The sequence below is a fragment of the Rhodnius prolixus genome, unplaced genomic scaffold, assembly GCF_049639745.1.
Source record: "Rhodnius prolixus isolate KJV_2025 unplaced genomic scaffold, Rpr scaffold_8, whole genome shotgun sequence".
In the NCBI taxonomy this organism is placed as follows: domain Eukaryota; kingdom Metazoa; phylum Arthropoda; class Insecta; order Hemiptera; family Reduviidae; genus Rhodnius; species Rhodnius prolixus.
The window spans coordinates 28243678-28269928 of NW_027411593.1; the positions used below are offsets into that span (position 1 = coordinate 28243678).

Below are 26251 nucleotides of genomic sequence, written 5' to 3' on the forward strand. Positions count from 1 at the left end.
ACCTTTTAGTCTGTTGTTTATTTTAAACTTCTCTGTGGTAAACCTATTTATTTCAAACATTATTCTGAACAAAATTATTATTTAACAGTTCTGAGATCGGAGTATATCTATACCGATTTAAATCTTTTAAATCTTTAGATCTTTTATAACGATTCCTCTTTTTTTTGTGATGGTGCGGATTTCAGCCTCGTCAAATTCGATGATAGGTGTGGGTTGAATGGTACTGATGGGTATGGCTTACAGTTTCGTTGAACTCGATGATTACTCAGTCAGATTTGGAGATGTTTGGATGTGGCACAATTTAGGTGCGCCAGAACCGCCATTTTCCCTCTACTAATTGCTGATTTAAAAAATAGCATTTGGCGTTGCATTTAGCACAAACATGAAAAAAAGCAAAACAAAATGTAGTCACATATCTTATAACTCACTTTTAACTGTTTCAATAAAACCTTTTCCCCATAAATAAATCAATAATTTAACTAATAATATATGTCATCGTTATTACACATAAATAAACTAATTAACTAAAAATAAGAAAGTAAATAAAATTAAAACATTTAGAACGTAAATTGAACAACATCGAGTTAAACTGCAGCTATTCACTAGAGACCCATCTCAGCCAACTCTGATTTCAATTGCAGCCAATCTAGAGCATCTTGCTCATACAATTCTCTGTCAGTTCTAACTTGAATTATTTCATTCACTGAACAAAAAATAGAATCAAGAGGCTAACATTTTTATTTATTTTATTTCCTAAACTTTAGTAATAAACCATCAGTTTCATTTCACTTGAAATATCAACTTCTTGTAACATCTTATTACAAAAAAGTGCAAGAAAGATAGAAAATGATTTTGTGTATGCGTGTTCTGTAAATCATAATTACCTTCTTAACACTAGTATGTTTAATGGAATGTATTAAAATGCGGGCATTCATCAAATTCACAAATCACAAATGAAATTTCAGTGATGAAAAACGAAAATATGTACTAATAATATTTCTAGTATCTTCATAATCATAATTATGTAAATGAAATGCACAATTAATGTAAATAATGCAACATGCATTAGTTGTTTGGTTTAAATGATTGATAATGTCAGTAATGTGTACTCTGTAACTTCACTGACAGCCATATTCTCTAATGATAATATTTGCAGCTAGTAATGAACCATTAAATTTACAAATGTTGTTTAACCAAACCAGGCAATACATTGCTTTTACCATTATTCTGTCATTAATGGCCGACATTTTGCGAAAGATATGAAAATTAAAATTTAAAATATAATTATAACTTAGTCGAAGATCGGCAACTATAAATATTTCGGGATAAAATGTTTCTCAAAAAGCTCAAAGCTCTACAAAAAGCAAATTTTCTCTTAAAATGAGAACTTATATTCTAGCGAAGTTAAATAAGTAAAATTGCTGGTTCGATTGACCGATTTTGATCTATTCATTTTAAAAGTTGGAGTTGAAAATAAGATAAAATAAAAACAGGAGTTAGCCAAATGACCCACAATCATAACGAATGCTAAGAATTACTTTGTCCATTTTGTCCATACAGACATTAAAAATTACTTTTAATTCCGACAGTCATTATTAACCGGTGCATTGCAGCCTTCCTGGATAATGTTAAAAACAATACTGCCTGAATTGAATAGTCTATAACCGATCAGTGAGCTTTAAGAGAAGGCGGCTAAGAAAAGGAACTCTATGTAGGCGTAAGAAAGTGAAATATCCATTCTAATGAAGGACTACTCCCAGATTTACTTACGAGGTGTGGCTATTAAATAACGAGACTGATGCTGCTACAGTAGAACTACGTATGCACCAAACCCTAACGACCGACAGCTGTGCAGCGTAAAGCCTTCTCTTTCGATTGCAGCGTCTCGTATGTTGCCAATTTCCGTTCAGCAATTGGGAATGTCTTTGCAGACAATAGCATTGTCCAAATCTCAGCATCGTTTACTTTCTGCAACTTTCAAAACACGAGGACGCGCAATACATTATGTTTGGCACAGGATTGTATTATACTGTTAACCAACTCTTCATTAAATAAGTGGAATTAAAAGCATTTAATGGACAGCTATATGCAAATTAGACTTCCTTCCATTCACTGTTAGCGGAAGATAAGTAGGAAAAAAACATCCTTTGTAACTTATATGAAAAAATAAAATAATGTCTACACAAAATCATTGAATAATTCTCCGTAATAATGTAAACTTATTTATTTAATCTTTTGATAATGAATTCACTGAATGCTAATTAAGATTAAGAGTGGACTGAGTTTAGATATTGATAGAGCTGTGATACAGAAATATTGTTACAGTGGAACCTCGCATAACGAGCACCTCGCTTAACGAGTAATTCGCATAACGAGTAAAACAAATTGATTCTTATAGCGAGCGATGTTTCGCATAACGATAGTTTTCTAATGACATTTCGCTGACTGCGCAGTTTTCGCTGACTCATCGAAAACTGCGCATTCTTCGATTAGTCATTCCTGTTTACGCATATGCGTTTCATATTCTCCACGTATCTAATGCACTGATACAGTCGAAACCGAACTTCACCGAATGAGTGGTGTATAGGGAAAGTCCATATAGTGACATTTGTGTTTAAATATTGTAACGAAGTTGACCTGGGCAGAGAAGAAAGGCTTAGATTGTTCTAGGGGTTGAACGATCAAAGTGAAAATTTTCACTGATCTCCGTACGAAAACTCCAGGATCGTCAACAGACGAAAAAGAATTTAAAGCAAGCCGTGGGTGGTTTGAAAAATTCAAAAAAAGAACCGGCATTCACAGCGTTATGAGGCACGGTGAAGCAGCAAGTTCCGATAAGAAGGCAGCTGAGAACTACGTCAGCGACTTCAAAAAACTTTTGATTTCCGAGGGTTACTTGCCACAACAAATTTTTAACTGTGACGAGACAGGTCTCTTTTGGAAGAAAATGCCCAAGCGAACCTACATAACAGAAGAAGAAAAAGCATTACCCGGCCACAAGCCCATGAAAGATCGCCTCACGTTGCTGTTTTGTGCTAATGCAAGCGGTGACTTGAAAATTAAACCATTGCTGGTGTATCATTCGCAAACTCCACGAGCCTTTAAGAAATGCAACATCCACAAGAACAAACTAAATGTAATGTGGAAAGCCAATAACAAGGCTTGGGTGACACGTGACATTTTTGAATAGGGTTTATAATTAAAAAGGATTAATTATGAATGTACATATTTATCTCAATTAATATATGTAATTTATATTATATTACATCATATGTACATATGTATATAATTTTTTCGAAATAAATGTTATAAAAAAAATTTTTATCAATATTTTTTTTGCATGGAACCAATTATCCCCTTTTATTTTAATTTAAATGAAAAAAATTGTTTCGCTTAACGAGTATTTCGCTTAACGAGTAAGGTTCTGGAACGAATTATGCTCGTTAAGCGAGGTTCGACTGTACTTTGCTTACTTAGAATCTCGATAATACTTCACTTTAATTGTTAATATAGCCAATTAAGATTAGCAAATAATAATATAGTCAAGCTATTAATAAATGGTGAATTATAAAACTTTGGTAAGGAAGAGGTCTATAAATTGTGCAAACATTTAATTTTAAATTCTGTGGAACATCTCTTATTACGTAGAATGCTCTGTTTATTCCAGTCTTCGATCTAAATTTTTGAAACAATATATTGTATCTAACGAGAGCACATCAAATCTTGTTAATATCTTAACTTTTGATAGTATTGAAACAATAAATAATGTTTACTTTTACCTATTAGAGATCTATAGGGAGAGCTAAGTTTTAATTTATTTTTATTTCTTGCTCCTTACTATTTTGTAACTATATAATTATTTTGTAAAAGATATTATTTTAAATTGTAATACTGAGAATCTCAACTCTATGCTAATAGATGTATTTCTTATAGCAATAAATCAAATAATAATAATACTTATTTAATCTTATTTAAAGGACTCTTCAGTACTTGTTTAAGTTGTTCTCCTTTAGTATAATAATGAATAAATAATATTTAGTGCTAAAATGAAAAATAGGCGATAGCAAACTACACACTGATGAATATAAGACGTAAATATTAAAGTGAAGAGAGTGTATGTGTGCAGACGAAAGTGCTGAGTCCTGCTTACAGAACGAAGGAGAGAGTCACCTGCTGAAATATTCAGCGCAAAAACACACGAACACATCTACCACACATATTCAAGAACACAGTGGTAGCGTACTGAGTCGAAGACAAATAAAAATAAAAAAAAAAAAAAAAAAAGGTTTCTTACACAACCTAACCTTAAACCTTAACTCCAAACACTTTTATTGAAACTGGATTTATAACCTGACTTCTTCTGGACACATCAAAGAACCTACACACTTACTAGCCACTCCTGTGTACGCTTTCTCCTTTGTCATACATCCAAACAACATCTACGGTTATCCCAATACTCCAGAGAAATATATACATTTTTTCTTTTTCTGCATAAATTCCTTTATTTTACACACTTCTTCAAATTCTCGGAGATAAACCATTTCTCAAGAGTTATACTATGTACGGATTGGATTATCAAAATTGTGTATTCACCGAATTGGTCCAAAAAATATGGGATTTAGGACCTTTAAGCAAATTCTAAAAATGACGGAAACCTAAATATCGGAAGCAAAACCAGCTTGCATGTAGAAGTACTATTAGACCTATGGAAGCGAATCCTACATAAATCAATGAGAAAACATTTCATTTTATTTTTTATTTTTTGTATGTAAATATTAAATAGAAATGGTACATTACTTAATATTAAATAATGTCATAATAATTAATATGAACTAAATTTTTTAGAAATTACTGTGATATAAATAATATTGATTCAACACTGAATCACAAATCACTCAACAATGGCAATCCATTCCAAAATTGTCAGCATACCAGTGAGCATTATTGAATTCCTTTACGCAATAAAAACATTGTTCATTACATAAAAATTCCATCTTTTTTTTTTTGTCGTTAAATTCCAACACTGTTATATTTGTTGGAATTTTATTAAAAATTATAGAAGCAATATTCCGTAGGGTTTCTGACTTTTTCTTTTTTTTAATCTCACCGTAGGTAAATAAGTTAATATTTACTCCTTAAAATTCAGTTTTGCTAAAATCTTGAAGCTTTTTTTTAATCCTTTTTTATGCCAAAAAAAGTGGTTTTTCCGTTTTGATAACTTTTCTACATTTTTTTGACGTGAATACGTCTTTAAATTTAAATCATATGGTGGCAATCCAAAAAATCTAATGATAACAAAATCGGGGGATACAGTTTGGCATTATAGTTTCGAATCTATCTTCTACATCCAAAATTAAATTAGACCACTGGATAGCTAAAGGATCAAAGAATTCATTACGATAAGCGAGGACTGTGACGCTTCGCACGCGGTGGAGGGGGAAGCGCCGCCATTTGAGATAATTTTGCTGCGTATCGAGATTTGCAATTAGCATAACTTTTGACTCGGAGAAGCTACGATGTTCGTTTAAGTTTTAAACGTCAGCTGTCGTCACAATCTATCGATTGTATATAAAAAATTAGTGTAAAATAGTGACAATAAAATAAGGGTGTTAGAATAAAAAAATATTATCAAAAATATATAATGTCGGCTTTTACGCGTCGAAAAGCCAAAACCAAATACAGAGATCGTATACGGTTGGAAAGGGCTTCTCAAGAACAATCGAATGGTAAAAGTCGCAAAGCCGGTGGATTCGCCATATATCGCAACATCAATAGCTTTCACTGATTGTAATAGAGTTAACATTGACATTTCGGAAATTTATTTGGAAATGAAAGACGCAAAAGCTGGTGATGTCTGTCTAGTAAACGAAAAAGGCCAATGGCAACTTCAAATTCGTACTCGGGTGTGTGTATATCCATCCGGGCACAGCGTTAGCAGAAATTAAACTCTTTATGTTACGATCGTTGTTAAAATATTCCAAAATCATCTCTAAAATTATACCCGATTACGAGCCTGATCTTAATACAACAATTATGATAGTTGGAGACTTTAATGTTGATGATATACTGGTGGTGGCAGATTCTGAAAAGAACCTTCAGTTTAATATTAAAGTTCTCATGGATGAGTTATCTAAAATTAAAATGGAGATAAATGTAGAGAAGTCCAAGTCTATGGTAGTTGGTGACAGCGAGAGAAGACTATTGGTGAAGGTCAAGGGAACTGTACTGGAGCAGGTTAATAAGGGTTTAAATACCTGGGTGCCCATCTAAGTGAAGAAGGAAGAATGGGCGAAGAGATAAGAGAAAGAATAGGTGCGGCAGGAAGGTTTTTTCACGCAACCAGAAACAGTTTTATAGGAAAGAAAGGAGTCTCTACGCGAGCCAAAGCCGCTGTTTTTAAAACTGCTTTTTCTACCGATTCTATCTTACTCTAGTGAATCGTGGACTCTTAACTAAGAGACATCGGAGCCAACTCCAAGCGATAGAAATGCGCTATTTAAGAAAGATTTTCGGGGAAAACGAAGAGAGATAGAATCCAGGAATGTAACAGTGAGAAGAGACCTGGACATTGTGAACTGGCCATAGAGATTATTAAAAGAAATCAACTCAGATGGTTCGGTCATGTTATGAGAATGGCAGATTTCTAGGGTAGTGTACGAAGCACGTACAGAAGGAAGCGCGCGGAAGGACGACGCGGCCGCCCTCGAAGGACATGGGAAGAAGAAATAAGTAGAATGGAGGAAGGGGAAGGAGCTTGCCAGGGATAGGAGTGAATGGAAAAGATTATGTAAGGCCTCAACACTGCCTAGGCGCTAGAAGAGGATAGATTATGATGATGATGAATTTAGCATTACCTTGGAATATTATAGGAATCGTTCTCAAGAAAATCATCTTTGAATGAAACACTTTTTAGGAAATTGGGTACTTTAATTTCGTATTTCCCAATGAATATTATATTAGTGATAGGTACAAACAATTAACAAAAGTGGGACTTTAGAAAAAAGATTATCATTCAACCACCAAGAATAGTAACTACCTAAAAGAATATTAGCCATTTCCCTGAAAATCTGAAAAAGGTAAAAACATGTTCTCATCGATGAGTGAGTTGAAGCATTTTAATCGCAATGCAATAATCGATTCGAGTCTTGAATCGAACTCGAACGTAATAAAAGTTCAGGCATCTGCGTGGTTTTTGTTATTTTTTTTTTTCTCAGAGTGAATAATCAATATCAAGAATTGGACACGTTCTCAATACTTTCGCTAACCAAGAGTGAGAAAAATTAAAAATATATCATTATAATCAAAATTTCAAAAAACGTTTTTGAAAACTAAGTAAAAATTGTTATAAACAATCCAAGAAAATAAGATGTCAATATAAAAGGAATTCTCTCCCTAAATGATTTCCAGCTGTAGATAAGTTCCGTGAAGATGCTCCATGAAAGATTCAAAGAAGGATTTCCTAAAGCCATAGTTTACTTTTTGTCAGTTCATCTCTATCTTTTTCTAATTCAATCATTTGAGAAAGATTGGGACAAACTGTACATCTCTATTCAGTTGAACTTTTCGTTATACCTTCCATCTTTGGATGCTTCTTCGAAAGTTATGGCGGAGAGGGTTCAGAAGCGGAAGGAGGTAATGCTTCCATTTCTTCTCTCTCTTTTTTTATGTACTCTCCTTTTTCTATTCAATTCAATATTATTTTTCAATCCCTTCATTGTTATTCTTTCAGGCTTCATATTCTCCGACTTGCGTCATCATAATATTCCTTTGCTAGGATGCCATCTACTTCAAAATAATTGACCAATTCTATTTTTTTTTTTTAAATATTACTCCATTTTCGAATAATTTAGCTGCCAGTGGGTTACCTCCATCACCTCTGCGAGCTGTTTTGCACCAATTCTATGATAGCTGCACCAGCATGGCTTTGAGCCATGCTGCAATATTGGATTCAAGTCCTGTGAAAACTGTTCAGAACCCCTCGCAGGCAAAGCGATCGGCCGTCTCATGTTCCATGTAACCCGAATCACTGGACACCTAGGCGAGAAAGACCTGTTAAGATTTCTAAACAGCTCTACATTTTGCGCAAACTTCATAGGATATTATGAAAGCCTGTATGGCGGCCCTGCTATCCGAAAAGATGTCACCCGTAGAATTATTAATTTACTTTTTTTTTTTTTGATACTCGGAAGTATTTATGCGACTATCTCTGCTGTAAAAGCCTGTAACTAGCCTATACAGGCTTACCGAAATGTTAGAATTCAGTTTAGTCTTATATACCCCGGCCAAAGGAGCTGTCATAAAAAGTCGTCAAACACCTAGAGCTTTACGCTTCCAAGCCTCGCTGTACGAATCAAGAACTTTGAAAAGCTGTACGAGGTGTGGCTATTAAATAAAGAGACTGATGCTGCTTCAGAAGAACTATGATACATGCGCAAATCCTAACGACCGACAGCTGTGCAGCGTAAAGCCTTCTCTTTCGATTGCAGTGTCTCACGTGTTTGTACAGAAATCTGTGTAACCGGAACCGTAGTTTGTGAAAGAGGTGTTAGTTTCGTTTTGCCGAAAACATACGAGTAATACTACACATGTAGGAGAGCAAAGAATTGTCGTGAAATTTCACATGAAACTTGGTAAAACCGCTACTGAAATTTATCTTTTATTAAAAGAAGTTTATGGCGATGAATGTTTATCACGTGCGCGAGTTTTTGAATGATTCAAGCTTTTCCAAGATGGCCGAGAAGACGTCGGAGATGAAAACGGATGAAAATATCGATTATAATTAATCAACATTACTACCATGAGCTGCTTGCTCAACTCCATGAAAGAGTAAAGAAAAAAACGACCCGATTGGTGGAAGAACAAGTCATTGGTTCTCCATCAAGACAACGCGCCAGCTCACACTGCATTGTCTGTCAAGACGTTTCTAGCCAAGTACAACATCCCAGTTGTAGGCCATCCGCCTTAGTCGCCTGGCCTGGCCCCATCTGACTTTTATCTGTTCCCCAAAGTCAAATCTGCATTAACAGGAATACGATTTCAGTCCGTTGAAGCAGTGAAAGAAAAAGCGACAGGCGTCATGCAGGAGCTCACAGAAAAAGACTTCCAGCACTGTTTCGAACAATGGTAAATTGGCATGGAGCGTTGTAGGGATAATATGTGTATTGAAGGTGATAATAACTAAATATGTATAAATTGAGAATAAAATGTTTTACAGCAATAGTCTCGTTATTTAATGGCCACACCTCGTATTTAGGTAGCTGGTATAGCACCTCGTGTTTAGGCACCTCGTATAGCTGCCTATACGAAGTATTTAATGTGAACCGGATCCGTCTCCAGCTCTTCGCAAAGCTTTTGATAAAAGTTATATAGTTAAATGTACAGTTAACTGACAGAATATAAAAATTAAAGAAGTTTACTATTTAAAAATTAAAAATAATTCTACCGAAAAACAAGAGTAAATCATACAAGTTGTGGGTACAATAAAGTTTAAAATAAACAAGTTTAACCAAAAAATAAATAATTAATAACCTGCGCAGATGTTCATGAAATGTAAACAGTGGTGTGGTGACGATGACATACTTACTGGAAGCTAAGATGTTTGGCAGAGATACTACCTAACTTATAATAACTATGTCCCCCGCACTGTACATATTCTGGCAAACCTAGACGACGAATCGGCTTAGGCCTAACAATACCTCTGACTTAAGGTAATGTACATTGTACAGTACGCCATCGCTATTTAATAAGATTTACTTTGTCGTTAACTTACTCTCGCGCTTACCGCACAGAGAGCACACAACTTTCCTAATTAATTAGAAGTTGTTCTCGACGTCCTACTAATCAATATTACATTTCCAACGTCACTGTTGCAATTAAAAAGAAAAAGTTTTTAAACATGCACAATATCCATCGGCATTAACTTACTATGAGGCCCCAAAACTTAGCCTATACTCAGTTTTCGGAATAAAAAACTTGGATTTATTAGATTTATTTTATAACCAAATTTCAGTATAATATTTAGTTCTTGTTGGATCAACTAGTTTCACTGCGTTAGATAGTTTTCTTGTAACAGCTGCTGCGTTTTTCCGTGGTGCCCTTGTTTCTGATAGGGCCTCTGAGCTCCCTATTTGTTTAGATTTCATTTCAACTAGAATTTTGTACTTTTGACGTGAGTACGTCTTTAAATTTGCTATCATATGGAGGCAATCCAAAAAACCTAATGGTAACAAAATCGGGGGATACAGTTTGGCATTATAGTTTCGAATCTATCGTCTACATCCAAAATTAAATTAGACCACTGGATAGCTAAAGGATCAAAGAATTCATTACGATAAGCGTGGACTGTGACACATCGCGCGCGGTGGAGGCGGAAGCGCCGCCATTTTGAGATCATTTTGCTGCGTATCGAGATTTGCAATTAGTATAACTTTTGACTCGGAGAAGCTACGATGTTCATTTAAGTTTTAATCGTCAGCTGTCGTCATAATCTATCGATTGTGTATAAAACATTAGTGTAAAATAGTGACAGTGAATATAATAAGGTGTTAGAATAAAAAAATATTATCAAAAATATATAATGTCCGGCCTATACGCGTCGAAAAGCCAAAACCAAACACAGAGATCGTATACGGTTGGAAAGGGCTTCTCAAGAACAATCGAATGGTAATAATAAAACACCATATTACCGAGTCAAACTGTGCCGGGAACATAAAAGAATGAATGCGGCCGAGCGGATCAACGACGGTGTCAGTACACCTGCAGCTGGGGCGGTTGAAATTATGCAAGTGGATGATGGAATCGTTTCTACATCGACAACGGACTGAATAGGCATAGATTGTGTTCGATCGTCGATTTGTTTCCTTGATTTCATCCTAAATACATAAATAAAAATATTTTATATAAAAAATATAACCCGTTACGTAAACGTATTCACGTACAACACACGGCCGTGTCCATGACACAGCCACAGTTTTTTTATTCATTAAATTAAGTTACTATTAGATTTATTCAAAAGGAAATTAAAATGTCTTCTCTTGTCGAACTTATAGTTATGGCCATTTATAAACTTCCTTCTTGGTTATCCCACTCCGTCGTGACGACTATACAGCATTTGCTTTAATTAATTAATTAAGTAATTTATTTATTATAAATATTTATTGTTATATTACAATTATTGGCATTAGTAATAAAAGGTTGGTTTGAAGAGGTATTTAATGTAAGATTTGAATTTGAATTTGAACTGGTGGAAGTACTAGGGAGTGACTGATTAGCTGAGAAGTGGGGTTGCCCTTGTAGAGTCAGCTGTGCAGTGTTCTGTTTGGCGGCCATGGATCTTTCTATATAACCTTCTGCTACTGTTAAACTTTTCCAACCTCCATGTTTTTATAACTCGTATCAAGTCGCCTCAAATATTTCGGGGCGATAAGGCATGCGAAAACGCATAAAAAAACAATTGATATGCTGTCTGGCATGCTGTGCCTTTTTGTTTTTAATGTATTATTCAATAATTAACAAGTGTATGCGTTAGTACACTTCGTACTAACGCTGTACTTTTTTTTTATTAATTAAAATGTGCACGACGGCTATAGACGTCGTTTGCCTACATATCAACAAAGATCGGACGGCTATAGCCGTCATTTGCGGCAACGGGTTAAAAAGAGAGTATTAGAACCAATCAAAACATTATTATATTAGAAATAATTACTCAAGAAAATGCGAGAAAAATTATTTTTATCAGGGAATGGATTAGCTATGAGGTTAGCATACTGGACTCCCACGCGGAGGTCTCGGGTTCGAATCCAGCAGCTGACCCTTAGATTTTCTCTTCCTAGGAGCTTCTTACAGCTCACTGTCCGGTGATGGACAGTGTTGTCTGTAACGAGAGAACATTGTCCGGAGGCCGGTAGTTCACTGGAAAAAGCTCCGGGCGCTAATAACCTCAGCTGTTAATGCGCCAAAAAAAAAAAAAAGAATTATTTTTATCAATTTTCATTAAAATCTTTACAGAGATAGCAACAATAGAAAAAATTATGAGAGTTATTATGGACGTTGCAAAAATAAAAAGAAAAGAAAAAATATGTTAAAATTTATTTTCGAACCAATTTTGTGTTTTGTAAAATATTAATCCGATTTGGTTGTGAGCAGCTCAGTTACTTTGCTAGCAGCTATAAAAGGTATGGAATGGAGTTCGCTGACAATGCCTCTGTAATACTGTCGACAGTTTTCTTTGAAGTATTTCTACCTATTTAGGTTATAATCTGCCTAGAAATAATTCGCTCGCGTGGAACTATTGAATTTCTGGATGGATTCTTCTCTTTTTTTATTATTATTTAAGCCTCTTTAAGTCAAAGTGAATTTTTCGCTAATAACGGTCGCCGAACATTCAGAAATACAAGGCTTTGTTAACAATGATGAAATATAACTTCTTTAAAGGCACTTTATTATTTTATTTTATTCTCAAAAGCTTTTCTGGTTTTTATATTTTCTCCTCTGGTTTTTTTTTTTCAAATAAGATATCTTGAATGTTTTTTTGCTAAAACATCAAAATAATACTGCGTAGAGGAGGAAATGGTCAAATATAGCAGACTCTCTATAGAAGAATTAAATTGTCAATAAGCAGAGAAAAAGCTGTTTAATAAGCCTGCAGCCAGCTTAGAAAAATAATTTAAAATAAATAGAGCCAGATGTCTTGTTTACCAACACGGTAATTGTAAAGTAATAAACAAGTTTCATAAAAAATTGGAATAAATCTTTACCAAAGTTCTAAAGATGTTTGTAAGAAATACTGATGGTATCAACAAAGTTGATCAACAGGTAAATAATTCGGTGCAAGAAAGAGAACGGATGAGATAACAACATAAAACTATATCCCCACCACTCACAAAAACAAGCACTGAACTGGCAAAATTCTCTTTACTATTAATAATTAACAAATCTTTATCTTTAAATAACTAAAAATCCCTTCGGTAGAATTTTGCAGTTTTTTGCTATATTAAACTTCTTATAGAATCCTACACTCACGTCAAAAATCACGGTTTAAAACCTCTTAGAACTATGGTTCTGTAACAAAAAAACAGACAGCACAAAAATAGATGTTCACTCTACAACAGCACAAAGACAACTCAAAGGCACTTTATTATTTTATTTTATTCTCAAAAGCTTTTCTGGTTTTTATATTTTCTCCTCTGGTTTTTTTTTTTCAAATAAGATATCTTGAATGTTTTTTTGCTAAAACATCAAAATAATACTGCGTAGAGGAGGAAATGGTCAAATATAGCAGACTTTCATTGATAAGAAAAATTCTCTGCAATGGTATCCGTCAAGTCATACAAATTTCTCCTTAACCGTCAGAATGTTGTTCCTCATTTGAGGAGCACATTTGAGGATCCTGATCAAGAATTTGGCCGACGTCAATTTTTTTTCCATGATCAAATCAAAACTGTAAAAGTTAGACATTTCTAAAAATTGACTAAAGTAAAATCTTCATACAATCTTCACTGAATAAGGTTACCAACTTTGGAATTCTAGGTTAGCGAGGAATCGGTCAAATAAAAAACAACTCGTCTCTTTGCCAACGTTTCGACAAATATATTGTCCTCTGTAACTCAACCAACCCGTATAGCCACGCCCTGAAGAGGACAATATATTTGTCGAAACGTTGGCAAAGAGACGAGTTGTTTTTTATTTGACCGATTCCTCGCTAATCTAGAATTCCAAGTTTAACAATTTACGGTCACGAAACCTATATATTCATGCTACCAATTTAGTTATTAAACTTTTTTCTTTTTTTTTTTTGCAATGAACCAATCATGCCCTCTGCCCTTGTTCCTTTTGACTAAACATTAAACTTATTGCTAACTAAACTAAGTAACTAAACAACCAAATAACTAAATAACAATAACTCATAACCATGTCCTTAAAAATATTTTCAACAGATTTAATATTATAACAGTAATTTAATGTTATCACAGTATTATCACTAACGATGATTTCATTTACAATTTTATAAATTCAATTAATTAACTATTTAATATTATTTAGAATTCAGAAATTTCAGGTACATTTAAATTGTATCATATATGTGAATATTTTGCAGGTACTTTATGACTCTATCAATAGTGCTCGGGTCATTAGTGCCAAGAGCATCCTGTATTCTTCTTGGTATGCGATTTGATGTTCTACCCCTATTATACCTGGAACAGTCTAGCATTATGTGCTTCACTGTAAGGGAAGGGGACATTATTGGAACTACAGGACGGCGCATCATCCCTATTCATCAAATATCCATGGGTTAGTCAAGTTTGGCCGATTCTCAGTCCAGCTAAAACCACTTCTTCCCTTCTATTACCTCTGTAACTAGTGTCCCAGGGTGTGACGGTATCTTTAATTTCCCTCAGTTACCAGTTACTGTGGTCCACTCATCCTGCCAAGCTTGAAGGACTTTTATTTTGATCTCTTTGATTACATCAACTGGTAGATGTCTCTGAACCGTAGCCTCCATATTGGCTGCCGCCTTTGCTACCACGTCAGCAGTTTCATTTCCCATTATTCCCGAGTAACCTGGTATCCAGACGAATATTATATTTGTTCCCTCTTGTCTCAAATTGTAAAACGAAGCATGGATATTCTGTACAATTGGGTGCTTCGAATACATTTGTTTCAGGGACTTTCAATTGTCCTAAAAGGTGTAAAACAAGCCTTATCGTTCAGAATCACAGATAAAACCCTGTTTGTTGTTTTTTTTATACATATATATAGAACATGCCAGTACATATACTGCTAACTCCTGAAAAGAAGATAGCATTTAGAGTATTAATGTTCAAAGTATGTGATTGATCTTTTTCATACATTAAATGCTGAAGTTGTAATGGACAAGCAAAAATAAGGTATTGTCAATGAATAGACTGACTTTTCAATTCCAGTATTTCCTTTATCCTGGAGTCTAACAGTCAATGCCTCATTGTGCTGGCAATCTGATTGCTGCTACTAACAGATTTGGAACGAGCGCAAAACTGATTTCTCTTTAACACTTTTGAATCTACGACTTTTATATATAAGTCCTGTACTAAAGCATATTTTGAGGAAAGTAGTTGAAAAAAAACTAGAATTTCTAAGTAAACTTATTCAAACATTTGTTTTACGAATTGTTTGGTACTTGGAATTTATTTACTTATTTATCTATTTACGTAGTCTTTAATTTTATTTGATCACTTTTCAAGGAAAATTGAATTTCTTAAAAAGCAAAATAATCTTCATACGAGGGTCGTTTGAAAAGTCCGTGCAAAGTCAGAGAGATAGCACCACTGGCGCGTATCGAGGTTATGTTTAGTTAGTAGCATCTCTTGGAAGAACACATACTAAGTTTCAGCCAGATCGGGCTATTTCTTTGTGTTTGGTATTCGTTTGAATCGAGGAAGTCGAGTGATTTTAAAAAAATGGACGAAAAAGAATTTCGTGTGTTGATTAAACACTACTTTATGAAAGGCAAAACGCCTCAGGAGACTAAAGAGAAGCTTGATAAACATTATGGTGACTCTGCACCTTCGATTAGAACAGTTTATAAGTGGTTTCAAAATTTTCGGAGTGGCCATATGGGCACAAGTGACGCTGAACGTTCTGGACGCCCTGTTGAGGTTACTACTCCAGAAATCATTGATAAAATCCATGATATGGTGATGGATGACAGAAGAGTGAAGGTGCGTGAGATTGCTAGTGCTGTGGGCATCTCGAATGAACGGGTACATAATATTTTGCATCAACATTTGGATATGAAAAAGCTATCCGCAAGATGGGTGCCGCGATTGCTCACGCTTGACCAAAAACGAAATCGTGTGAAGTGTTGCAAGGACGGTTTGCAGCTGTTCCAGAAGAATCCGCAGGACTTTAAGCGTCGTTTCGTCACTGTGGATGAAACATAGATACATCACTACACTCCTGAGACCAAAGAACAATCTAAACAATGGGTTACCAAGGGGGAATCTGCGCCAAAAAAGGCGAAGACCGTTCCTTCGGCCGGAAAGATTATGGCGACTGTCTTTTGGGATTCGCAAGGAATAATCCTCATCGACCATCTGGAAAAGGGTAAAACTATTACAGGTGCATATTATTCATCGTTATTGGACCGTTTGAAAACCGAGCTGCAAGAAAAACGCCCACGATTGGCCCACAAAAAAGTCCTTTTCCATCACAACAACGCACCAGCTCACACCTCAGCAGTTGTGGTCGCAAAATTAATGGAAATAGGGTTCCAACTCGTTTCACATCCCCCCTATTCTCCAGACTTGGCTCCCTCGGACTACTATTTGTTCCCCAATATGAAGAAATGGCTGGCGGGAAAAAGATTTTATTCAAACGAGGAGGTGATTGCAGAAACGAATGGCTATTTTTCAGACTTGGACAAATCCTATTATTCGGAAGGGATCAACAAACTAGAGCAGCGTTGGACGAAGTGAATAAGTCTAAAAGGAGACTATGTTGAAAAATAAAAAAGGTTTACCCCAAAAAATTAAGTAGTTTTTATTTTTGCTCGGACTTTTCAAACGACCCTCGTATATTCTCAGTTTGGGACAAAGTATGCTACCTCTAAATAACCTGAAAGGTGTTGACAAGACCTGTCGTGCAGAATTCCAAATGAAGCACGGTTTTCTTAGCCCTAAAGTAAATTTAATCTCCTTTTAAAGTACATTATTTAGAACAATTAATGTACATAATAAACCTGTTCTACAAAATCTCACTAAATATTAATCGCTTTACTATACTGTTTAATTTAACTTAAATCTGTTAACTTGAAGTAGATTTTTATTCTTTTTAATCATTGTTATTCTTTTATTTTTGAACATGGGTATATAATTTTTCAGAAAATAATATTATAAGTTGAGTGTGGCTCGTTCATTAATTCATTTTAGTCATAGTTATGCCAATTCGATTACAATGTTCTCACATTCCGTTTTCTACAAATTTAATGAAAAAGAACTAATTTTAGGCATAACTTCTAAAATGAATTACTGCCAATTGGAATTTCTGTAATGTTACATTACAAAGGATAAAACATGATAGAAATCCGTTTAGTTCTATTATACAAGTTGGCTGGGATTTATAGTAGAATTTGATCAGAGTCCAATATCGTTAACATACACACCGTTCACCAAACTGAAAATATAGAATCAGTTTATTGTCTGCATGATAGGCCTGGCTGAATTCCAAGCATATATAATTAATTGTCCTATCCGCGTCACAATGGGCAATTTAGTGTAAGTAACGTGCATTTCCTGCATTATTGTCATAGCAGTTAAAGAGTGTCGTGACGGCCAAAAACTGTACCCATCTCTTGATAATTTATTCGCTTGTCTCTCTCTAGCGATATAAATCGATTTATATCGCTAGACTTTACAGATGAGCCTGACAGAAATGATTATGAATGAATTTGAGATGATCTTTTTTATGAATTTCTATGGTATTTTTTTGTTTTACTACATTTTTCGATATTTTTGCATACATTTTTTTTTTCAACAAAATTATAAAAATCATCATGCCATTTTTTGTACCATTTTCTCTCTCTAGTTTTTCATTTGTAATTTAAGGCACTTCAACAAAGAATTTATTGATGCCCGAATCCCTGCACTGTACACTGCCAGCCTAAGAACAGTACTCTTCTACAACAGACAGTCGTGTCCATCAGTGTTGTCAAGTAGATAACTGTTCTCTCTATTGTCTCTAAATTTTATTTGCATACCGCAACCAAGTTCATGAAATCGCTTTCAAGCATATATACCTCTAAATACATTAGGAAATGAGTATTTGTGAAGATCGTTTTCCAACATTAGCCAAACAATACCACCTTCTAAACTTACACTAAATAATGGACATCTTAGCTGACAGCAGAAAATTCTAAACGTCAGAGATGGAATCACCTCCAGAAACCATTGAAAACCGACTGAATTCTGTTTTAAGTCCATTTGTGCCTAAATTCCAAGTTAGTTAAAATTTCTAGAATCAAAAGTATTTACACAATTGGCCTCCTCAATAAATACAAACTTTTAGCCCTAAACAGTCAGCATCACATTCTTTATTAAACGTTGGACCCCCCCAACCCAATTTAGCATATTGTAGTAACTTGGATACTCGCTCCATTGGGTGGATAATTGAAGTTAGGGGTGAATCGTTATATCTCAATAAAATACGTATTCAACAAGGAAATCAAGTTGTGTTCGCTGTGTAATTTAGAAAATAGAGAAGTAGGTAAGTATATTTCATTTTAAAGAGGTATGCCCCAATATTAAGGGAATTTAGGTCTATATATTTTAAGAAAGATTGTTTAAATGAACTGGAGTTTATGGACTATTTAAATGGCAAGTGTTGGAAAAGCTTGGTGAATTATTGTAAATCGACATGGGCATATACGAGGGTCGTTTGAAAAGTCCGTGCAAAAATAAAAACTACTTAATTTTTTGGGGTAAACCTTTTTTATTTTTCAACATAGTCTCCTTTTAGGCTTATACACTTCGTCCAACGCTGCTCTAGTTTGTTGATCCCTTCCGAATAATAGGATTTGTCCAAGTCTGAAAAATAGCCATTCGTTTCTGCAATCACCTCCTCGTTTGAATACAATCTTTTTCCCACCAGCCATTTCTTCATATTGGGGAACAAATAGTAGTCCGAGGGAGCCAAGTCTGGAGAATAGGGGGGATGTGAAACGAGTTGGAACCCTATTTCAATTAATTTTGCGGCCACAACTGCTGTGGTGTGAGCTGGTGCGTTGTCGTGATGGAAAAGGACTTTTTTGTGGGCCAATCGTGGGCGTTTTTCTTGCAGCTCGGTTTTCAAACGGTCCAATAACGATGAATAATATGCACCTGTAATAGTTTTACCCTTTTCCAGATAGTCGATGAGGATTATTCCTTGCGAATCCCAAAAGACATTCGCCATAATCTTTCCGGCCGAAGGAATGGTCTTCGCCTTTTTTGGCGCAGATTCCCCCTTGGTAACCCATTGTTTAGATCGTTCTTTGGTCTCAGGAGTGTAGTGATGTATCCATGTTTCATCCACAGTGACGAAACGACGCTTAAAGTCCTGCGGATTCTTCTGGAACAGCTGCAAACCGTCCTTACACGATTTCGTTTTTGGTCAAGCGTGAGCAATCGCGGCACCCATCTTGCGGATAGCTTTGTCATGTCCAAATGTTGATGCAAAATATTATGTACCCGTTCATTCGAGATGCCCACAGCACTAGCAATCTCACGCACCTTCATTCTTCTGTCATCCATCACCATATCATGGATTTTATCAATGATTTCTGGAGTAGTAACCTTAACAGGGCGTCCAGAACGTTCAGCGTCACTTGTGCCCATATGGCCACTCCGAAAATTTTGAAACCACTTATCTTCAGGCTAACACTGTTACAATAAGGATATAAAGTTCTAATCGAAGGTGCAGAGTCACCATAATGTTTATCAAGCTTCTCTTTAGTCTCCTGAGGCGTTTTGCCTTTCATAAAGTAGTGTTTAATCAACACACGAAATTCTTTTTCGTCCATTTTTTGAAAATCACTCGACTTCCTCGATTCAAACGAATGCCAAACACAAAGAAATCGACCGATCCGGCTGAAATTTGGTGTGTGTTCTTCCAAGAGATGCTACTAACTAAACATAACCTCGATACGCACCAGTAGTGCTATGTATCTCTCTGACTTTGCACGGACTTTTCAAACGACCCTCGTAGATACGAACTGGTGAAGGAATTCAGTTATTAAACTGTTTTATCTATTGTAAAGTGTATCTGTATCACCGAAATAAGTCTATATCCTTATCCCGTAAATAAGTTAAATATTAAGTGGCCTTAATTTTAATTACGATTTATTATATTATGTATAATTTCGTTTACTGTAGTTATGAATATTTTGTTTTCTGAATATTATTTTTTGCTTCTGTCTGTGGTGAGATTATTGTGACTTATTTTTTAATTTTTGTTTCTGTTTTTCTTTGTTTTGTTGTTTTTATTTAATTGTTAATTATAATATTTGATCATGTAAAGAGTAAAAATTAGTAGAGACAACCCTCAGACCAGTGGCGTAACTAGACTTTTTAGGCACAATAAGCTAATTCTAACTGTGGGCTCCTACTAACTTTTATTTTATTTCAACAGTTTAAACAAAGGAAAATTATTTTTTAACTTAAGAGCAGAGAATGAAGTAGGTATATTAAATGAAACATTTATACATATATTTAAGAATTTTAAATTACATTTAAATAACAGGATTAAACGTTTAAAAGAAAACTGATTACAAATAAAAAACTAAACATATTTGAATATAAGCAAAGTATAAACAGTTATTTAAATGATTTTTCGTCTAGATTTTGCAGCCGCAAATTTGTCAATTAGAGTCTTCGTGTTTAATTGACTTGCTTCTTTATTCTCAATAGAAATCAATGCTAAATACTTCAGACGAGAAACCAATAGATAAGGTTACGTGGATGATTATTTAATAAAGTTGTTTTGTAGTTATAATTTAATTTTAAATAATAGAATGTATTTGATATTTTAATACTTCTAAACGATATGTATAAACAAAAAAGCAAAAACAAAAAGTTAATTAAATATATGATTTTTTTATAATATAAATAGTAAATAAATAAATATTTAAAGGGGGCCCCCGGCTTTACGGGGCCCGAAAGCGTTGCTTACAGTTGCTTCCCTGTAGCTACGCCACTGCCTCAAACGGTTCTTGGACCATGAGTATTCGTCTGTTACGAATTAAATAAACAAATATGTAATTTTGTAAAAATTTGAATAAAGGCACTTTATTATTATTATTATATTATCCTTTTTTTTAAACAATTTTTTTAAAAGATAGTTCCAAAGATTTACATAAAATTTTATATCCTTATTGCAACAGTGTTAGCCTAAAACTTTAAGAAATTGTTTCAGGACTATTTGTTTATTGATTTCTAAGAATCTTTCGAAAAAATTCTTCGTTATTCTCTTTAAAAGAATGTTTATTTTTAATAATACTTCTGGTATAATTCATTTAAGGCACTTAGAAGTATAAGTTAAAATGTCTTACCAGATTTTGTATTTAATGAATCGAATAAAAATAAAATACTTTTAAAATCAATGCTGGACTAATACTAGCTATAACTAACTTAGGCCTTACATATTAAATTTAGTGCTACCTTGTTTAAGCTGCTAAAACATGTGTAATATTATTAAGGTGATGTACATTTAATATTAGTAATTATTAAATGTAACCTGGGTGGACTACGGTAATGGACGCAAAGGTATCTAATGCAGTTATGATGGGGGCAGAAGGAAGATCATCTTTCTGGTGGCATTAACTTGCCGAGATGAGGAGGGTAGCTCTGAGAGCCCGGTGTAGCACTTAGCTGAGTGCCGCCGTCATTGTCTACACTCGGCAGAACCATTAACATTACTTGCTCTTTCTTCTCTCATTATCTCTCTAATTGTTCTTTCTCTGCTCGCACCCGTCCAAACATTCACGCTACAAAACATAAACCTAATATAATATTAATAATATCGTAATAATATGCTGAAATTTTTTTTTGCGGCGAGGGAGGAGTGGCTACCATGTTACCGAAGGTGCATGGAAAGAGCAGTTTACATCTGCTACAACACCATTTACTTGTCGTAATTATTAAATTTATTAAACCGTAATGGACAATTATATCTTCATTAAGAAGTAGCCCCATATTAAGTTCTATTCAACCACAGCTATAAAATTTCCCAAAAACAGTGGTTTAATGCAACAAATGCAGCGAATGCTTTTACATTATATTATTATTTTGCTAATTTTTGTTAACATTTGTATAAATTACATTCGATGGTACAATTATTTCTTTTTCTTTTTAAAATTTGAAAATGTCAGGGGTTACTTAAGAGAATAAAATAGAGATAGATAGATGTCTTTATTAACTGAAATTTGGCACAAACATTCAAAAAGTATAAACAAAGACCTACCTACGCTTGGTCGGTGACCATCAGCAGAGTTACTGTGAAAGAAACAAATCTTACGCATACTTGCGAAACTAAAAAAAGTTAAATGAAATATAAATACAATATTTTATGTATACAGGGTGTTCATTTTAAGACGGCTCAAATGCATTTCATGCTTAAACGGTTGATCTGAGCAAAAAAAAAATGGTAGAGGAAAAAATTTGTTGCCCGTCACCTTTAGTTTCAGAATATGTAACTTGATTTGAGATTCCTGCCCGCATACGCGGCAGACGCGCGCCCAAATAAAAGGGTTCTCAGTTGAACTCCATTTTCATATACACATTTTTAAAGAGTGTAAAAAGTTATGAAAGACACCGGAAACCGTAGTTCGATATCTTAAAAATTAAAGGTGCTAGGCAATTTCAAAATCTGATATTTACTATTCATATTTCAATTTATTAACTTGTTATCAAAGAGAAAGAAGAGCGCGCGATAGGTCATTTTTATGTATTTTTTTATCCTCTTTCTTCTGTAAATATTGCTAAGGCAGTAAAGCTAGTATTTTTCTTAATATAGGGAAATAAGTAGTTTTCCGAGTGATTTTTATAAGAACAATCAAATGTTAAGAGCTTTAGATGTTCTCAAACAAACACAAAATGGCTGAAAAATATATCTATTACAAACAAGGTTTAATAATTATTTGGCAATTTTGAGAGAGTTGCGTTTAATTAGCAAAAAAATTAGAAACATCCTGCCACATATTTAAGTGATCAATATCTTTCATGTGTAGGATTAAACTTATTCCTTAATATATCAAATAATGCACTTTACTCAACTTGTGAAGCATTTACTGTGCCTTCAAAGGTGCCTCCTCAGATAGAGAAAGCAGCTGATAACCTCCTGGCTTGTGAGCCAGAGGTGACCCCTTTGAAGACACATTTTTCCTTTTATTTATGATTATAAATGTGATAAGAGTGATTACTCTTGTACATATAGATGCAGAAATAATAGCCTCTCAAAAAATTTAATCTGATAAATTATGCAACATACCAGGCAAAAATATCAATAATTAAATTCTGAAACGAGGCAATATCTATATTTCCACGCATCCCTGCTGTACCTAATGAGAGGTAACCATCCTCTGAACCCATTTAGATATTGCACTAACTCCTCCAAGGAGAGAGTGCTGTTATTAAAATGTAACAACCTGAATTTATCGAGACAAGGACATTACCTACCTGAGACATATTACAAAGAGAACATAAATGCTTTGACGGCTTTCTAAGTGCACTGCAATTCAGATACAACAAATTAATTTACTTAAATATTCAACTGATGTGATTTATTGGCAGCTCGTCATTCATATATTGCACATCTAAATTCAATTCTTTGTAAATTCTATCAGATGAAGTACTTAGGGCTTTAGATACACAATTCTTTCGGAAATAGTAATAAAAGCGAGACTGAACAATTTTTAAATTAGATAACCATAAGTTCACGTTATTTAAATTAAATTCTATTTCCAATTCATAGTCCGAAGCTATATTATTTAATTCTTTAAACCAGAGATTATTGCATTTTATGATTTCTAAAATCTTTTAGAAATGTACTTTCATGAAGAGAGTAAAATAACTGAAAGAATTATTATCCTTAATTAATCAATATCTTTTTATCTCCAATAGCTATTTGGAAAATCTGACGAGAGAAATAAAATACTGGCGATCTATGAACTTATTTCTTTTCTTTTAGTGGAATACTCAATCATTTTGATGGGACAAAAATCTGTCAATGAATTGGCACTTTCAGTCAGGCTAATTCACACCAAGTTTGGAATTTAGGATATATATTTAACCTTAATGACATTTGATAACGTATAAACAATAAATGTCTAAAAAAAATTTTCTATTTTTGAAAAAAAAAACACAAAAATAACAAAGCAAACAAACTTAAAATAGATTCCTTACAGAAGCACTTTTGTTAGCTAATTTTGTGCAAAATCTAATTTATTGTCAGTTACGATTGTGACACTTAAATCAGATGACAAATATGAACTGCCCGTAATTTTTTTCATTTTTGTTTTTATTATTATTTTATTTTTTTTTGCAGTGCACATACATTGAAAATACAGATACTTTAAAAGTGTCGTTTACGTCATTTAGCTATTCCAATAATTCATTATTATTCATCAGATTTAAATAGAAACATTGGCCCTAAATTTTGGAATTATCAATGTAAGTAGCCTCTAAATGGGTTATTTGAATTTTTTTACAGATCTCGGCTGTCACAAAATGCACATTTACAAATATTTTCAATTCTACTGTATTTTAAATTTTAAATTAAACATAAGCACTCGTTTTTTTTTATGTAATTTCCCACATTAGACATTAATAATTATTGCCCTTCACTTAGTTGTTTTTCAAATTTCATGTACACCAAAATTTATGTATTCAATTTTTTTTTTTTTTTTAATATAAAAGCCTTGTTAATAGTTTCCATTCAGAGTTATTGCTTTCCCTTACTTAAACTTTTGACCAGCCTAATGCCTAAATGTGCAAAAAAAAAATGTTTCGCTTCTCTCAGAAAGAAAGAAAACTATTCCAAGCTCCAGAGAGCTGAAGTATATATATAACGTAATCCTGGCAAATTCCCAAACAATCTTTACTGGTGCACCAGATCATTTGATGAGAAATAACCCTTTAAGTTGCACCAGAAAAATGGATGAGTGTAGCAAGAATAAAGTCTAAATGTACATGCATAAATTTTGTAGAAATGATACATGTGCACTTACATAGTAGGTGGACAATATTTTACTTTTAAGCTGCTGCAATGGCCAGTCTGAGAGTCAAAACACTTTTTTATGGTGAGATAAACATTGTAGTAAGTAGTCGCTCAGGTGGTCGGTCAACAATAAGAGACCTTAAACCTCTATTTAAAAGTTTAAGTATACATAAACTGGACTGCCTATGCCATCTAGCGGATTTTTGGTTACATACTCAAAAAATAACTTGTCAAGTTTTGACTTAGTTTAAGTTATTTTCAAGGAAAAACTCAATAAAGAGAATAATCATTGTTAATACTTTTTTTTAATAGAATTTTAAATTATAGGTGGCTATTTTATGACTATTTGCTGAAAGTATTTTTATAAGAAACTCTTGGAACTTTGTTATGGTGCAGAAGGCGCTTTTAGAGATGCAAATTGAAAGCAATTTGTTTTTAATGTACAAAAAAAAAAAAGTTTAAAATAGAACAATCATTAATATGCGATAATTATAGTTTTAAATGATTTAAATTATGGTTTACAAAATGATTGATTTTATTCTTAGATTTGTACACGTAATGTATTTTCTGCTGTTTTAGGTACGGGAAAATTGGAGAATGAGGGCCATATCGGAATTATTCTAGATATATCGCTGACAAAGGCCCAAAATAAAATCAAATCAAAGAAATTATTGCTAAATGCAGCAGAAAAGAATTTTTATGCTATAAAGGACTTATTTTGTTTCACTACAGTTCCAATAAATTAACATTTAACATATGTTACAAGGAAGAAGGCACGAATTATCGAAAAAAGTTCTTAGGTTTATGGGCAATTTTTAAGCATACTTGAATTCTACTATTCCCTCACATTGCCACTCGGCTTAAGGTTTTGCAAAAGAGTTTCGTGGTGATACTTCTTCACAAAGAGCACTTCTACTTCACTGATGTACGTGGTTGGACGAACCTTACAGCCTTCAGCACAGCCTTTTTTTTTTCTTTTATTACAGGAAATAAAGATTCTAAATCCTTTAAAAAGATTTTAGATTTATAAGACATTATGTATTTTAGTTTTGTACTACATTTCTTCCAGTGCCTTGTTTTGATCCAAAGACCATTCAACATGAGTCACACTATCTCATCGATGTACCAATGAACATTGAATCATAATTAAAGAAGACCTAAACGCAACGTAGCCTAAGAACCTTCTTAAAACAGAGGATAATGTGGTCCCTTGTGTTAACCACTGATGTCTTAATGATACCAGTTGTGCTGTTTTCTTCAAATGCCAGCGAGCTGTTCGCGACAACCTAATCTTAACTCATTTATCCAATAGCTAAAATGAAAGGCAAAACCTCCATTTAAATTCATTTATCGGAGGAGAAAATCTTCGCGGTGATTACTTCCTATGGGTGTGGTATTCCTGAATGACGAAGCTGGATGTCTTCCTTAGATCAGGATCTCCATACTCAAAGAATGGAAGAATGGTTTTAGACAAACGATGTCCAATAAAAAAATAAATAAATATAAAAATAAAATTAAAAATTTTAAA

The 26251-nt window shown here is 33.9% G+C and overlaps 1 protein-coding gene and 1 long non-coding RNA gene across 3 annotated transcripts in view; both read right to left on the bottom strand.

Moving 5' to 3' along the window:
* LOC141451096 (uncharacterized) lies at positions 1 to 25314 on the bottom strand. Its single transcript, XR_012456534.1, has 2 exons — positions 24734 to 25314; positions 1 to 340 (listed from the first exon to the last, which is right to left on the bottom strand). It is a non-coding gene; the product is annotated as an uncharacterized lncRNA (long non-coding RNA).
* LOC141451094 (zwei Ig domain protein zig-8-like) overlaps positions 1 to 26251 on the bottom strand; it is a 686638-nt gene that overhangs the window by 341533 nt on the left and 318854 nt on the right. The gene's annotated exons all lie outside the window — the stretch shown is intronic.